Below are 18,973 nucleotides of genomic sequence, written 5' to 3' on the forward strand. Positions count from 1 at the left end.
TGTGTCAATTTTTATCTGAAATCAAAATAGCATCTAAGATCCAAGACCCCATTGTTGTCACAAATGTAGAAAAGCCCTCACTAAAATACTCTTTGACTCCCAAAATTGCATCTAAACCAGATGACAAAACTGCTTTTTCACTCATCCTGGATCAAGTCTTGTTAGTCGAGGATGTGAGATTCTTCACAAAATGTCATGTTGAAGAACTCGGTCATGTTGAGATCAAAGATGCATATGATGAATTGTGCACAGATGGTAAAATGGATAGCAAGTATGAGCATATCAAAATAAAGGGATTGACTGAAGCCCTAACCTATCCCCATGTGTTCAAACCCCAGTGGGTCAAGTTTGTACTAAGTCGAGTGCATGATGATTTCATGTGGCTACAAGAGCAACCGTTTAAGATCACTAAAGAAATCATTCATCTGATCACCGGTTATCCTATCTATGATCATGCCCGAGCACAAAAAATGATATTACAGAAGGAATTGATCAGTTTGACTGGAGTTGAATCAGATTACAGAGGTCTGAAGTTGAACAATGTCACTAATCCTGAACTCAAATTTTCCATTAGAGTAATTGGTTACTATTTCTTCCAATCGGCAAGGGAAAATAGTGTACCCTATACAGCAGTGGACTTAGCATACAAAATTGTTAAGAAAGGCATGAAAATTGACTTGTGTCAAGTATTGCTGAAGAACTTGTTTGAAAATCTAAACACAATTAGGAAGCCAAAGAAGAACAACACGACAAACACTCTAAAATTTGGATCACTACTTGTATGTATGTTTTTCTACTTTGAGAAGATTTTTCCAACAGTTGGTAAAGTTGTTTGGGAACTACACTGACCAATCACCCATCAACTCAATGACTTCATCAAGAAGTTAGGTGATAACTTTAATGATATAATGGATGATTACTTCAGCAAGTTCCAAGAGAAAATGCATAACAGGTACCAGATTCCACCACAGCTGTTAGAAAAATACAAAGATGAAATATGTTTTAAGGTCAACACCGATTACTATTATGTGAATGCTGTGGAACCGAGGACTCAATCTTTGTCACCTATGGGTCACGAGATTAATTTTGATATCACACAACAGCAAATTGATGCCTATCTATCATTGCCAAGGCATACTACTGAGCTGAGGTATGGAACCTATGAAGAAAGGAAGGAAAAAGTAAAAATGAGCATTGTAGTACCTAGGGCTACAAGAAAGGCTACAAAGATGATTAAGGCATTAACTGAGAAATTTGGAGAAGAGTCTTCCTCCACACCTATCAAAGGAGTTCTAGCCATCACCAAAGAGGAGACAGAAGCTCAAGAAGCAGCCATAACACTTAGCACTGAATTGCCTAAGGGAAAAGTGTTGAAGAGAAAGAAACAGGACACTTCAATGGCCCTACTGACCCCTCCAACAAAGAGACCTAACACAAGGGCATCTGTTGCATCACCGAGTAAGAAACAAAAGACTGTTGTCATTCCTAAGGTAACTAGAACTTACAAGAAATCTACTCAGAGACTCATTTTTCCAAAAGAGTCGAGTGATACTGAATCTGAAGATGCAAATAAATTTTAGATTGTGAAAAGCAAGAAGGTAGATGTACATAGTGTAGAAATTTTTTGTCATAATCTAAAGGAATATGGTGGATTTGGTGGATTCGGATTTGTCAAATATGAATCCAGATCTGCTGATGAAAAGAGGCAAATTGAAGAAGCTGTCATTTGTACACTTCTCAAATTCTGAGTGGTCCCATTAGAAGTATGTAATTCTATTCCTAAGGAATTATATGCACATATTGAAACTAGATGGCAATATGCCCTAGACTCGGAGAAACAAATCAGAGAAAGAAGTTTGGTGCATCTCTTTCCTGATATGTCGGTTGATGAAATAAAAGAACATCTGACAAACAGCCAAATTCAATTTACAGTAAAACAAAAGGCCTTGAAATTGATGAATGGCCTATATATAGAAGTGGAGAAGGAAACAAAAGAGCAATGGAAGACCATCTTTCAAAGAAAGAATGCTGGTGAACAATCTACAGTGGAAATAGTCGATGTCACTGACCAAGAGCCTGATGTCACCGAGCAAGACCCTGCTGACACCATTCAAATAGATGAAGATATCATGGATACAGAGGCACCCAAACAAGAAATGATAGAAGGCAATGCTTATGCAAAACTTGTCTCCAGTGAATCTATTTTGGAACAAGTTCAGCCTTACCCACCAATCAATCAACCTGCTACAACCAAAGCTCCTCAGGCTACAGGTGAAGGCACCGAAGGTCAAAAGTCTACAACAGAAGGTACTTCAAAAGAACAAACCTCTCAAGCACCTTCTAGCATGGAAAATGTTACAGCTAAGACACCAAGCACTAAGACACCGAAGGACACTACCAAGGCTAAAGAAACTGACAAAAGTGTTGTCTCTACTGAGAAACCTGCTAAGGGTTATCAAGCCTCTCAAGCTATTGTAGTGGTTCACCTGGTGAAAGGTAAAGAAAAGAAGTTGAAAAAGCATAGTTTCAAAATTGATTTATCAAAACCGATAGTGTTGCCCAATGTAGACATCTCCAAATTGAAAGGGAAAGCACTCATTGAATTCGGTGAACTGTGCAAAGCAAAGGCCGAACAAGAGAAGCAACTGGCCATACAAAAGAAGAGTAAAGTACTTCAGAAGGTAAAGACCTTACTATCAAATATGCTACCTTCAGCTACAATATCAACTGATGCAGCCATCCATATTCAATTGGATGAACTCCTAAATCAAATTAAGACATCTGGAGTAGATGCATCTGAATACTTGAGCAAACTAAAAGACAAGGAGCTAACTGCTAAAATGATAGAGGAAGTACAGAAATCCATTGCTGTTGGTAAGGTAAAACTTGTCAAATTTATTACTGAGTTGTCCCCTCAACTCAAGCACATTCTTTCATTATTTCAGAAACTCTGCACATTTTCTTTATTTCTTAAGGACATTAAGAATAAAATAGAAGCAATTGAGAAAGAGATCACCGATCTCTCAAATAAGTTGACCCCCGAGCCCAATTCAGTTCAAAATTTTTATACTAAGCTACAATAGCTCATGGCTCAGCAATTGGAACTAAGGAATGAAGAACACAAGATCAGGATGGACATAATGACACTTCAAACATTATTCCTTCCTCATCTTTCATCCATTCAAGAACAGGTAAACCGAGCCACTTATCTCTCTACTACAAAAGAGGGAAGCACTTTAAATGGCTTAATTTCATTATTGGCTGATATTAATGCATAGAATTCTTTAATGGGTAGTGTAAAGGATGCACTCTCTGTCGCTCTAACCGAAGCCAAGACAAAGTACAAATCCTTTTTTGATCAGTTGCCACCTCCCAATGGTAACTAAATTTTGATGTTTGTCAAAAAGGGGGAGTATATCAGAGTATATCATCAAGAGTATATATAATATAAAAGTACACAGGGAGAGTGTATAGTATTCAAAGTATCAAACAATCGAAGTGTAGTATACAGGGGGACTATACCGAGTAGAGAATGAGTAGAATATGCAGAGTATCCAAGAGCAATGAACCGAGCAATGAACAAAGGAAAGAACAGTGATTACAAAGTTTTGTATAGCATATTGATAAGGGGAGTATATTTGTTTATACTATTTCAATGACTAATGTATACACTGCATGTTTAGTCAAATTTTGTAAAGTATACAGATTTTTGAGTAATGACTTTAAAGTAGTTTTTGTCAAACATCTCAACTAATGTCAAAAGGAGAGATTGTTACTACTTATCAAATTTCCATTAGTTTCATATCCAAAGTCATATTATATTCTAGTTGGTTAGTATTACCGAATCATGCAGTCGGTTCACACAGAGAACTCGGTATTAACAGTCTAGTCGGTTACTGAAGAAAGCAGTCACAGAACACAGTATTCACCGAGCTGTTTACCGAGTAAAGGTTCATGACTACCGAGTGGTATAATTAACTCACCGAGTTGATATACACCAAGTGAAATGTGTTACTAGATTCATTGAACCTGGACACACATATGAAAACGTGTTACAAGATTGAGGCACATAGAACCGTTATCACATTGGAAATTGCACGTACAGATTTTGTATAATTTTGAGGTCATCTAACCAATGAAATATTTTGCATGGTTATTTATTCGATAAATCATGTTTGTAAGATCAAAGCAATGAATCAGATCACCGACATAAGAAGTCTATTTATACAGCATGAATTTAGGGTTAGAAAAAGATGTGAATGTGAGAAATGTGTGTGCATATGTGTATGAAGCAAGACTTATGCGATACATGAGAAATCATAGAGTATTATGACTATTACAGAGACACATAGGTCACCAAGATGGTTATTAGAGAACAGTCAAGGAATAGAGTAAACAGAAGGGTTTACCAAGTTACTTTATGAGTTACCAAGGTATGCTATAGGCAAGGTAAGCTTATTTTGAGCACATAGAATCTGCTATAGCATTTCAGATGTAAAGTTGCAAATATTTGTAATGATTATATTGTAATATTTTGAAGTTGTAAGAGAAACCTTTAATGGGGTAAAAGACTCTAACCAAGTCTATAAATTGTAAATCCTTTAACCAGGTGCTACACTTATATAGTGTTGTATAAATCCTTTAGTAAGGTAGATCTAACTGATCTTAATACTCCTAATAGGGTAAGCTATCAGAAATAGCTAAATGTAGCTCTAACCGAGCACTCTTTATTATTGCAGTAGTGAAGTTGTGGGTGCCATCCCCACAGCAATTTTTCTCTCTAACCAAGAGTTTGTACGTAACCAAAATATATGTGTTATGGAGTGAATCATGTATGATTGTTAATCATTTGTTTTAGCTTTATGTTATGTTAGAGTAGTTTTTGGTTTATGCATAACAGTAAAGATATTGTTGAGAAAAGGATTTGAAGTACTGATTCACCCCTCCCCTCTCAGTACATTAGCTTTCCATATTGGGCCTAACAGAATCTACACCTATTAATCCAACTAGATACAAATCTATGATAGGAGGTTTACTATATTTGACACAAACAAGACCTGATATTATGAATGCAGTATGTATTGTTTCAATATTTTAGAGTAATCCTAAATAATATCATGAATCAATAGTAAAAAGAATTTTCTGGTACCTACAAGGCACTACAAATCTTGGTTTATGGTATCCTAGAGATGAAAATTTTGACTTATATGCATACACAGATACTAATTGGGTAGGAGATGTGGATGACAGAAAAAGAACCACCGGTGAAGCATTTTTTCTTGGTAGCAGACTAATTTAATGGTTGAGCAAGAAACATAGCTGTACAAGTTTATCAACAGTAGAATCAGAATATGTTGCAGTAGCAACCAACTATACACAAGTATTATGGATCAAGAAAATGTTCAAGGACGTAAAGGTAAATTGCAAAGAACCTATCACTATTTAGTGTGACAATAGAACAACAATTGATATATCAAAGAACCCAGTACTTCACTCTAAAACTAAACATGTTTCTATCAAACTGAACTTTCTAAAGGAGAATGTTGAAGCAGCAGAAGTGAAATTGGTTTATGTGAATACTAAAGAGCATATTGCAGATATTTTTACAAATTCTTTGCCTAAGGAAACATTTGATTATCTTAGAGAGCAACTTGGAGTCCTACCCCCACCGGTAGACTTAGATAGTTGATGTTTGTCATCAACCGACATAATTAAGAGAGAAATCTTTATTCTGGCCTTTGATGAGGAGAGCTACTTCTAATGGGGAGTAGATGGTATATTGTATTTGGTTTTGTGTTGCTTTGGCATTTGATGTCAAAGGGGGAGAGATTGATATGGAAAAACACATGAATAACACATATTATTCCTAGGGGGAGAGACTTTATCTTTTGGGAATAGATATTATGTATTTGTTGATTTCTGGATATGATCTCTTTTGGGAGATTGTTGGTTTTTTGTATTTGGCATTTTTGTTTTGGCACTTTGATGGTTTTTCCATCTTGTGTTGCCATCAATGCCAAAGGGGGAGATTGTTGGTATTTTGAATATGTTGATATGGTTTTGTCATTGATGTCAACACTTGTCAAACTTCTCATCACTTCTCAAACACTTATCAACACTTGGAGATTTTGGTTATGTTCACTGGCAAGACAGAGAATTATGCAACAAACTGATATTTGGTTCACTGATAGATTATATTGTTCACCGACACTTGGAATGACTTGGAAACTACTTGGTTATGTTGAAGATATTATTCAATCACTTGGTTTTGGTGATTTGTCTATTTGTTTATTTGGGTTTGCATATTTGTTGTTACCAGCAAATAGGTCCAGGATAAGTACCGACAGACTTATCTGTTCCAGATCAGCACGACACATTATGGAGATGATTTATTATTGTTGTAAATGCATTTGAGCCAACATCATGCATCAGATATTGATTTGCTTGTAATTTATTTTATTGTAGTATCTTTTGGTGAGCTGACCTATTCAATTGGTCTTAGGTTATGGTATATATGTAAGATCTTATTTGTAAGATTGATATGTGATTGGAAAAAAAGAATTATAATAGAGTATATGCAAAAATAAGCAGAGCTATACATGCAGACATCATTTGAAGGTTGAAGGGGGATTTTCTGAAGGCAATCAGAACTACACCGGTATTGAATCCAACATATGAAGATTCTATTTTATGTAGCACATTATTATTGGATTTAACCATCCAATTGTAGTCGATGTGACCCTCATTTTGTGATTGAGAAGTAAGCTCTAAGAAGTTGGCTTTCCACATGTGCAAAATCCTTATTGTAAACACATACTATCTGTAGTAGTATCATTTGATTGTAGGTAAGGCTTCCCACCATGGGTTTTCCCCTTACAGGGTTTCCACGTACAAACATTGGTGTTCTATGTTGTGGATGTTGTTTTCTTTATATTTCATGCATTAATCTTTACCGGTATTGCAATTAACTATTAAAATTGTCTACGGGTATAAAGTTTGGTTTACTGGTATTAAGAATTAAGTTTTGGTTAAGTTAATTTATGTTGAATTTATTGGACAACTAATTCACCCCCCCCCCCTCAGTTGTCTCCGAGACCTAACACAAACCGGTTGACACAAATTGCCGGTTAGAGATAAACCTCTTGGTATAACCTCTAACATACCAATTGACAGAGTAAACAATATAAGTTACACCGGTAGTCAATATAATCATATGTGTGTGTGAGATTGTTTCATCAATGACAACAAATGATGAATACATTACAATCATAATCAAACCAACACTTCCTTATTAGACCATTATCCAAAAGTTCTTGGATTTGCTTAGCCACTTCTTTATTCTACTCTAGTGTCATTTTGTAGGTTGCTTTATTAGGCAATGAGGCTTTGAGTATGAAGTCAATTTGATGACTTATGTCTTGTTGAGGAGGCAAAGTAGCAGGTGTTCCATAACTTATGATCTCCCTGAACTGATTGAGTATTTTATGCACTTCAACAGGGATACTAACCTTCTTGTCCTTCTTTTCCTCTTTTGGTTTCACAACAAGTGCAAACCCCACTCTTTTACCTTCTTTGAGAGTGTTTATGAAATCCTTATCACAAACTAATATCACATTTGAACCTTTATATTTGCTCTCTTCTTGATCCCCTATGGATTGAATTTTATAGGTAACTCCATCTTTTTGAAAGGTATAGGAATTTTTTTCTCCATGGTGTATTGCTTTTCTATCAAATTGTCAAGGCCTACCTAGGAGTAGGTGGCATGCATCCATTGGCAAGATATCACAAAAAATCTTTTCTTTGTAGCCTCCAATGGTAAACTCTACCCAATTTTGCTCATTCACCAAAACATGTTGCCCCTTGTTGATCCAAGTAACCTTATAAGGATCACTATGAGGGATTCTTTGTAGTTTGAGTTTGCTTACTGCTTCTTCTAACACTATGTTATCAGTGGATCCTGAATCCACCACCACTCTACACACCTTACCCATGATCTTGCATTTTATCCTAAACAAGGATCTTCTTTGACTAGGTTCGTCCTTTACTGGTTCTTTGATCAAAACTCTTCTTATCATGAGATTCTCTCCAACCTCACAATCTAAGCTTACTTCTAATGTCTTCACATTTGTTGCATCCTATTGGATACAACTCACTCTCCTTTCACCTCCTTGGGATGAAGAAGACTTCTCAGGACATCTATAGGCCAGGTGTCCAAGTTGATGATAATTGTAGAATTTCATTATGGAGAAATAGGACCCTCTTCCTGATCCACTAGACCTTTCTCTATTAGAGTTACTAGATCCCCTTCCTCTATAGCTTGTCTTGCTACTAGAATCCCCATTTTTATCTACCAACTTAGATTCCCCTTGGGATCTTTGGTCTACACCTCTTCCACCATAGCTACCTCTATGACCTCTGCCATTCTCTTCCCCTACCTTTGCCTCTATTACCTTACTCTTGTTTCTATTTACTCTTCTCTTCCACCTTGAGTGCCAATTGATAGAATTTGTGGACAGTACTAGGACACAACAAACTTAACTCTTCTTCGATATTCCACTGCAAACCATTCAAGTACCTGGCAACCTTGATGCTTTCATCTTCTACCACCTTGGATCTCAAACACAACTTCTAAAATTCTTTAGTGTAGCTGCTCACATCTAGTTCTCTTTGTCTCAAATTTTGTCTCCTCTTATGTAGTTGGATCTCATAGTCTTTAGGGATATAGGCTTCTCTTACTTTAACTAACATTCCTTTCCAAGTGACAATTGGGTTCTTACCCTCCTTTTGTCTTTCCTCTTGGATGAACTTCCACCAAGTTAAGGCTACTCCTCTTAGCCTAGATTTGGCTACCTTGACCTTTTGGGCTTCACTAATTTCATCACATTCAAAGTGATTCTCTAACCCTTCACTCCACTCCATAACCACTTATGGTTCCATTTTCCCACAAAAAAGTGGCAGTCCTTCTAGGGACTTACCTCCTAAGGATTTGATGGCTCTAAAAGAAAGTTCTTCAGGCAAACTAGGATCTAGTTCAGGTGTGCCATCCTCTTCTACCACTTCTTTACCCTTTTCTTCATTGATTTTGATAGTCACCTTCTTAGTTTTGTCTTCTACTTCACCTAGTTTGTTCTCCAATCGTTGCAACTTTTCCCTGAGAAGTCTATTCTCTTCCTCTTGGGCTTCTACTCTTTTGGCTAACTTTTCATTAGTCACCATTCTGAGCCCATTTTCACCCATTGACTTAGTCTCTGACATCAACTACTTCCTTCCCAAATCTTAACTCGCTCTGATACCAATTTGATAGGGAGAATCTCACAAAAGAGTTACAATTTGGTTTATAGGTTAGAGATAGGTCTCATTATGGGCCTCCTTGTTTTTCCTATGCCCTCCCCTCCTTGTTTGAACCAACATGAACCTCCCAAACTCCTTTGTAGAACTCTCTATTAGTGTATTTTCTCTAATTACTCAATTAAGGTTAGGACTCACAAGAGTAAGTCCAACCACCAACATGTCAAATTCTTTAACCTTCACTTGCAGGGGACTAGGAGGAGTCTAAGATGATTTAACAACTCCTACCATGTGGTTTTGAATTTTTTTTTCCTTCATTTCCTTATCGCTTTCATAAGTTCCTATTTTCAAGGCCTGGTAGCCCTATGAGCCCCGTTTAGCCCTACCTTCATGATTTTTGCTCATTTGCTCAAAAAACTTCCAAAAGACCCCCTAAATTCTTTTATGATCTGAATGCCCATTTGGACATTCTTTAAGATTCAGGATGTTAGATGGTTTGATAGGTCCGTACAGGTATGACCCCCCAAAATGACACTTTCTAAGGGTTTAAGGTTTATATACTTTCAGCAATGGGTTTGATTGATCTCCACCCTATGTATGGCCTCCATACTCACACTAAAGTAATGTCCAATATCCTAATACAATGCCAATCACTTGGTCTATTGGATTTGATCACCCCTACAAGCAATAATGAAAATAGCAGTCATGCTCCCTAGCCGGGCTATGGCAGAGCTCACCTAGGACATGCTAGTAAATTGCTCTCATGCAACTTCTAGGACATAACCATGAGTATTCACACTGTAAAAATACTCCATTACTTGAATCCCAAAGGCCATTGTGAAACCACAATGGGAATTCAAGTTGGAGCCATTTCTAGGGCTTGAACCCCTTACTCAGGCCGAGAGAAGTATAAACTAGAAATAATTTCTTTACACCAACTAAACCTACACAATAATTGAACACAAATAATTTCTAAGCACCACAATAACACAAACTAAGAATCCATGAAGGTATAGCATGGAAATCAATCCATCTGGTACAAACTGCAATAAATAATTTTGCAAATTTTGTGAAAACAAGAAAATGTTTGAAGTTGCTTATTAAGGAATTTGATTATCTAAATCTTCCAACCCCCTTAAAATTATTTTAAAGGCCTTATATAATCCTACTCACTCACAACCAACCACCCATCAAACTCCCAACCACTGATTTGAGTATTTTTCAAAAATTGCTCATATTGTCGCAAAATGTTGTCAAGCAAACATGACAACTTTTGCCCCACAAAATGCATTTTTGAAACTTGTACATATCTACACACTCTAAACCCCTTGGGATGGTTTCCTAACATCAAATAAATATTTCCAAAATCCTTATGAGGCCTTACAAGGGGTTTTACCCAATTTTGCTAAATGATGCCATTTTAGGCTTACAAAGGCACATTGGCCAAAACTGATAAAATAAGTTAACACTAGAGACAATCAAAATACAAATAACTTTAAAACACACTTTTGGACCTCCCAATAGTCCTTTATTCACTCATTGACCCAATGAGGATCACTCACTCCAAAATTGTGAAAATTCATCAAGAAATCTTGGTGCTCCTGCACCAACTATCCATCTCTCACAATGAATCCTCCAAATAATTTGACCATAGCTCAAGATCCATGAATATGAAAGAAAAGCATAAACAACCTGAGAGAAACAATGGGCAATACCTCTCAAGTAATAGTCTGTCGAGTCAACCAAGAGTGGGGAATGAGAATTCTCCTCCAAGATTTCTAGGTTATCATGACTCATCCAAGAACAATCTCCTCATATATCTCTATTGAACTCATGTCCAACCAAGGTTTAGGCTCCTCGGTCGTATAGCTAAAATTTCTGATTAAGAGTAACCATCTCAGCACATGTCTCTCATCTCAAGAGAACTAAAACCTCACCTAAGTCTCCATGTATCCATGAGTACAAGAAAAATATCAATCCACGCTAAACTCTAAATGCAACTTTGCAATTTCATGAAGCTCTCAAGCACATGACCAATGCACTCAATACAAAGAGATCTCTCCAAACCATTATCAAAGCTCCAATTAGCTGAATCAGGAACCCATAATGACATTTTGATCTTACCATCTCCTCCTAGGATATCACATGGTCCAAGTGAGCATACCATAGTCTCACGAGAAATGTATCATACCAAACTCTAATGTGCAATCAAGAGTATACCATGATATAACATTAGCATTGGTGCAGGAGCAACAAGCATATTTATGCCTTCAATAGGCCATTTTGGCATCTCGGTGGTGTCATGTTATTTGAATCATGTAAAAAGGTCAAATGAAGACCATTTGAAATATTTTTCGTGTCATGTAGGGTCTTTTAGTTGCAGTTTCAAAATACATGTAAAAGTTGCTTGACAACTTTGTCAATTTTGTTTGTTAAGGGAAAACCAATGGTCACCTTTTGAAATTTTGTTGGAGACCATTGGGATTTGTTGTAAACATGTTTAAATATCCTCATAAACATTGAGGAAAGGTTGTTTAACAAGTTTATATTCACAAAAGACAATAAAACTTGTTATTTTCCATACAAATTTGTTGCTACAAACCATGGTACTGATCCGTACAGATTTCTATTGGCATGACACAAATTTAATATGATAGTTTGATCAGTTGAGAGTTCTTTGGAATTGATTTGATAGATTTTCATTCAATTTGCAGCATTTAGGAGCCATTTTGGTGTAATCGGGTTGATAAACCTTTATTGTGAAGGTTTGGTGCTAAACATTGAAAAATCTGCCATTCCATTTGTAGATGTATAAAAATGACCATATTCCTAAATGAATATTTAATGTTCATTCCTCTATTTAGTTAAATCACCCACACTCTTATATTTAATTAAATAAATTATTCAATTTATTTATTTAAATTCACTTAAGCCATTTGCATCATTTAATTGAATAAATCATTTTGTTTAATTAAATCTCCTTTTTATACTTTTTGATTAAATTTACATTTAATTAAATAGTTTACCCCAATTAAATAAATCCAATTTATTTAAATCCTCAATTTGCAACCGAATTGAAATAAAGCAATTTATTTTAATTAATCCTATTATCCCTCATTCACTTGCATTTTCCTACATCTCCCACTTGCATCCTAATTTCTTCTAGAATCCATCTAATCCTAATCAATTAACCCAAACCCATTCATTATCCCTTTTCCCTAAATTTGAGGAGGTCACTTCTCAAATTTGGAGTAAAGTCTTCAAAAGGCATTAAAGCCTTTATGCCTTCAACAAGCTAACTTGTTGAATACCCCCAAATTTGGAAGGACTCTTACAAATTTGTCCCCAAAGTATTCAAACCATTAATGGTTAACTAACCCTTAGTGGCATGGTTAGATACTTTTTGACTAACTTAACCCTCATCTAACCTAGGGGTCTCATCAAGAATTCATCGCTTTGACCATGGTTATCCCTTTAACCTTTGCACAAGAGTTTACCCTTTGGGTAAAAGCTTTATCCATTGGATAACCCTAACCTAACCTTAACCCTTACCTCCTAAGGTAACCATGAGGTCTTCTCAAGCATTTAATGCTTCTTTCATCTACTCTCAAGTAGTCTTATGTTGACAATTGTCACCATTTTATTGGTGAAAATTGTAAACATGGATTGATCACTTTCAATCTCGGCCCTTGATTAACTCCTCCAATCTTGACCATCCATTGCCCTATTTTCACTATAAATAGAGCTCTCATTCCTCCATTTTAAGGATCCATGCAAGCTTTTAGTATCTCATTTATGCTCAAATTTATCAATGCATCTAGCTTCTCTTTGTAATAGGAATTAATCTGATAAGCATTTTAGACTATTTCCTTTATCATTAGCTTAAATCATTAACTAGTATATCATGTTAGGATAGTATTTCTACTAACCTTTTCATCTTATAATCTAGTTTACTTCATTTGTAAAATCATGCATAGATAGGATGCATTTCATGCTAAAATCAATCTAAAGCATCCCTCGTTCTTGCATTCGTCATCCCTAAGTCACTTTGCTGAGTGATCTAAGAGAAAAGGCATTGGCTTGAGGGACCTTGTGAGATAGAGAACCATGAAACCTACCTTGGGAAGTTGAGTCATTCTTCATGACTCCATAACTTGCACCAAGAAGTCCTGTGGGTGTGTGAACAAGCTCTTTGAGACAAATTTTTCACATTTTAAGTTTCATTGACCTGCTTTTCCTGCACACACCATTTATCTCAGATCTAAAATTTAGTAGAATTGGTGTAATTAGGGTGGTAGATATGTCAATAGGGTTAGTGGTGCAGGGTTTGGAGTTTTGGAATGATGGGTGCATGTAGAAGCCTAATAGCTTCATGTATTAGGCTTGTGTAGGAAGGTTAAACGAGGGTTTTGTGGTTGAGTATACCAATGATGAAATTTAGTGTTGTAGGTTGGATATTTGGACACTATGTGACTTACTTATAGCCCCTGAAGGTTTATTTGGTGTGTAGGAAGGAAACACCACACACTTTCTTTGTAAAACATGCTTAGTTCGGTGTATTTGCAGCATACCAGTCAATTGTAGGTGATACTGTTCCAAAGTAACCCCTAGCCATTTTGAGATATGTTCTATTATGGCCAAATGGGTATCTGAAAAGGTAAACCTTTTGGGTATATTCTATCCCTACTGCTAGTTCTATCCAAAAAATTGCTTTGGCATAGCTACAAGGAAATAGGTCTAAAGATAGGAAAGGTGACCCTAGAGATGAAACATGGATTGAACTAATGATAGGATGCACTTACAATGTTGTAAGGAAGTCAAAGGGAGAGCGTTGATGTCATTGGCTAGATGAGATAATCCTTTTCTAAAAGATATTAAAATTTAGGAGAAATCTCATGAAATGAGATCAAAGACCATGGAAAGGAACAAAGGTGATGCAAAGCATGAAATCAAAACCAACCATCATACCTATAAGTGGTACAACTTCTATCAAATATGACAAAACAACTCAAGACAACTTGTTTCAAGGCAACAATTTCACATTGACCAACACATTACTTGGACATACATTTCTTCTTTGGATCTTGACAATATATATTAGACCAAACACAAAAATGCTTCAACTTATGACCACAATACACAAGCCCATTACACATGCTTGATGGGACTAAACTCTTTGTGACAACAAAAAAATCAACTACTAACCACATTCCTTAATAATATAACCTTGATCTGTTTATAGTGTCATTTGCATTTGGATGGCAATCACAAAGTTCATTCACTGTAGTAGCAACAAGACTTCCTGCCATGACAACTTGTATGGAAACCATCAGCAACAGTCTTGTTTAAGATTCTTTTTTTCTCCAAACACCATACCACCATAGTGTGATGGTTTTAAAATCTTCCATACTATCACCAAGTGCCTCCATAGCCATACATAGCCTACATTCATGAGTATAGATGCAAAGAACTTAAAGTACACTGTCAAATACCAGGGAACAAGAAAATATAGTCATGTACAGTCATTAATAACTTCTGAAATATTGATCATAGTGCCAATCTATCGGGTTGGATTTTAGAGTTAATAGTTACTGAAATTTTGTTTGAATTATGGCCCGATCCAATGGTTTAATCAAAAGTTATGACATTTTTTATAAAACTTGTAACCTACGTCAAGGGTCTCGTAGTTACAAATGATTTTGACAAAAATCAATGTATCTTACTCAAATCTTAATGAAAATAAATGCCACTTGAACCAAATGAAAGAAGAGACTCAGTTATAACTTAACTCATCATTAATACAATGTTCCTAGGCCATACTAGACTGTACAGGCCTAGAAATAGCAAGGAATGCTTCTAAACCCACAAAGTTAGAATTGAAAATAACTCAAATATGAAATGCAAATTCTTTGTATTTCTCTCCTCTCTCTTTTGTTCAAGTTACAAGCAATTATATAGTTAATTTCAATCCAAAAACTGAATAAGATGTCCTAACTACCATCTACAACCAACTATGATTGTTGGTGTTCCCTTGATTATGCATATTTGAAAAGTTGTTAAGACAACTTAGCAATATTTTGTGATTTTACACTAAATGACTCAAACCTTATGCAAAAATACATTGAAATGACCTTAATAGGCCTTACAACCATGAAATAGACCATTTCCTATCTTGACCTTATACCATAATTAACTCATATGACAAATTTTACACCAATGTTACAAATTACATGAAATCAAGTTAAACACATTAAAATGGAGTCTTCAACACCTTGATGGACCTTGAACATGATTAATCACCTTAAACACTTGATTTAGCCTCGTCTTGAAGCCTTTGAACAAGGTGCTCCTGCACCATACTGTCGACCTTGAAATCTTTCCAAGTCTCTTGGAAACATAGAACAGCAACACATTCTTTCCTTGATGCCTTTGTCTTCATCTTTATCGCTCACCATCTTCTTGCCCCTGCTATCAACCTCTTTTTCAAAAGGACACAGGACTGTCATTGTAAAGTATCTTGGCATCTACTTGCTGGCATATGTACACTCCAATGAGACATTGAAGGTGACTGAAGGTTTTTTCATTGATGGCAACCTTATAGTCCTATGACACTGCAAAGGCATTACACCGGCACTAGCAAGAACAGACTCTACATTGGCACTCAGACTACCGGCACAAAGGCCGACAGGATTTTTGCTATAATATATTTTTTTATTATTGTAAAATCTTTGTAAGCTGACTTGGCATAATGTAAAATGACTCATATATATAAGATTTCATTGTAGGACATTGAGAGATAGATAGATGAGACATGGTAGAATGTAATTAGGTGAAATAAGGAAGACCTATTATGCGAATTATAGGTTAATGGTTTATGTAAGAAGTAGAGCAGAAACTAGTACTGGATCTGGCATTATAGATGCTATTCTGAAGTAGTACAAGACACTGGATTTGTATAATCCATTTTGTAAGTCGGTGAGACTTCTATTTTGAGCAGTGAGCTCTAGCCACTTGGCCTTCCTACATGTGCAGGGCCCTCTTGTAATAGTAATATTCTCTTATTGGCTAGTAAGTGAATATTGTGGGTCATAAATCCCACTAAGGTTTTTCCCACACCGGGTTTCCTCATTAAATCCTTGTGTTATGGTGTGCTTTTCATGTGGTTGCTTTTATCTATGTTTATAGCATTTCTTCTTGCTTACCAGTACATATTTTTAATATGTTCTACATGTTTTAAGTTAAGAAATTTGATGTACCAATCAGATACTGATTCACCCCCCCTCTCAGTATCTATGGGAATCCTAACACTACTCCCATTAGTGGATTAATGGAATGGCTGCCACTTAGATTATTTACTAGGTATCCACCTCTTCTACTACCTCAACACACAAACTCACAACTTCCTTGCCTCACCTACAAGTCTCTTTCTCCTCTATCCCTAGTCGCTTGGCAACCAACAACTAGGTTGTCTCCTTGCCTATTCCACCACCTTCTTTGCAATTAGGTGGATTAATACCTACAACCAAACACAACAGAAACCACAAAATAACCTTTCTAACCTGGACCTTTTGTTGGGCTCTAATACCAATTTGATGTGGAGCATGAAATAAAAACCAACTATTATACCTATAAGTGACACAACTTTTGTCAAATATGACAAAAAAAATCAAGAAAACTTGTTTCAAGGCAACAATTTCACATTGACCAACACACTACTTGGACATACATTTCTTCTTTGGGTCTTGACAATATATATTAGACCAAACACAAAAAACCTTCAACTTATGACCATAATACACAAGCCCATTACACATGCTTGGTGGGACTAAATCTTTGTGACAACAAAGAAAACCAACTACTAACCACATTCCTTTAAAATACAACCTTGCACCATTCATGGTGTCATTCACATTTGGATGGCAATCACAAATTCCATTCACTGTAGTAGCAACAAGAGTTCTTGTCATGACAACTTGTATGGAAACCGTCAGCAACAATCTTGTTTAGGATTATTTTTTTCTCCAAACACCATACCACCATAGTGTGATAGTTTTAACATCTTCCATACTATCTCCAAGTGCCTTCCATAGCCATACATAACCTTCATTCATGAGTATACATGCAAAGAATTGAAAGTACACTGTCCAATACCAAGAAACAAGAAAATATAGTCATGTACAGTCATTAACAACTTTTAAAATATTGATCACAACACCAATCTCTCTAGTTGGATTGTAGAGTTAGTTGTTATAGAAATTTTGTCCAAATTATGGCCTGATTCAATAGTTTAATCAAAATTTATGATGTTTATTCTAAAACAGGTTACCTAGGTCAGGGGTCGCACAATTACAAACAGTTTTGACAAAAATAAATGTATCTTACTCAAATCTTCATTAAAATAAATGTCACTTGAACCAAATGAAAGAAGAGACTTAGTTATAAGATAACTCATCACTAATACAATGTTCACTAGCTGTACTAGACTATACAGGTCTAGAAACAGCAAGGAATGCTTTTGAAACTGATAAATTAGAATTGAAAATCACTCAAATATGAAATGCAAATGCTTTCTATTTCTCTCCTTTCTCTTTGGTTAGAGTTACAAGGAATTATATATATTATTTCAATCCAATAACGAAATAAGACCTCCTAACTACCATCTACAACCAACTATGATCATTGGTGTTCCCTTGATTATATATATTTGAAAAGTTGTTAAGACAACTTAGCAATATTTTATGATTTTCCACTAAATGACTCAAACCTTGTGTCAAATACATTGAAATGACCTTAATAGGCCTTAAAACCATGAAAGAGACCACTTCCTTTCTTGACCTTATATGCTAATTAAACCATATGACAACTTTTACACCAAGGTGACAAATTACATAAAATCAAGTTAAACACATTAACATGGAGTCTTCAACACCTTGATGGACCTTCTACATGCTTAATAAACTTCAACACTCAATTTAACCTCCTTTTGAAGCCTCTCAACAAGGTTCTCTTGCACCCTACTATTGACCTTGAATGTTTTCCAAGTCTCTTGGAAACATAGAATAGCAACACAATCTTGCCTTGATGCCTTTGTCTTCATCTGTATCACTTACCATCTTCTTGCCTCTGCTATTAACCTCTTTTTCAAAAGGACTCAGGACTGTCCTTGTAAAATATATTCTCATCTACTCCCATTAGTGGATTATTGAAATGGCTACCACTTAGGTTCTTTACTAGGTATCCACCTCTTCTACTATCTCAACACACAAACTCACAACTTCCTTGCCTCACCTAGGAGTCTATTTCTCCTCTCTCCATACTGTCTTGGCAAACAACAACCAAGTTCTCTCCTAACTTGTTCTGACACCTTCTCTATAGTTAGGTGTATTAACACCTACAATGAAACACAAGACAAACCACAAAACAACTTTTCTAACCCAGACCTTTTGCTGGGCTCTGATACCAATTTGATGTGGAGCATGAAATCAAAACCAACAATCATACCTATAAGTGGCATAACTTCTATCAAATATGACAAAACAAATCAAGACAACTTGTTTCAAGGCAACAATTTCACATTGAATAACACATTACTTGGATATACATTGCTTCTTTGGGTCTTGCCAGTATATATTAGACCAAACACAAAAATCCTTTAACTTATGACCACAATACACAAGCCCATTAC

The sequence above is a fragment of the Cryptomeria japonica genome, chromosome 1, assembly GCF_030272615.1.
Source record: "Cryptomeria japonica chromosome 1, Sugi_1.0, whole genome shotgun sequence".
NCBI lineage: Eukaryota > Viridiplantae > Streptophyta > Pinopsida > Cupressales > Cupressaceae > Cryptomeria > Cryptomeria japonica.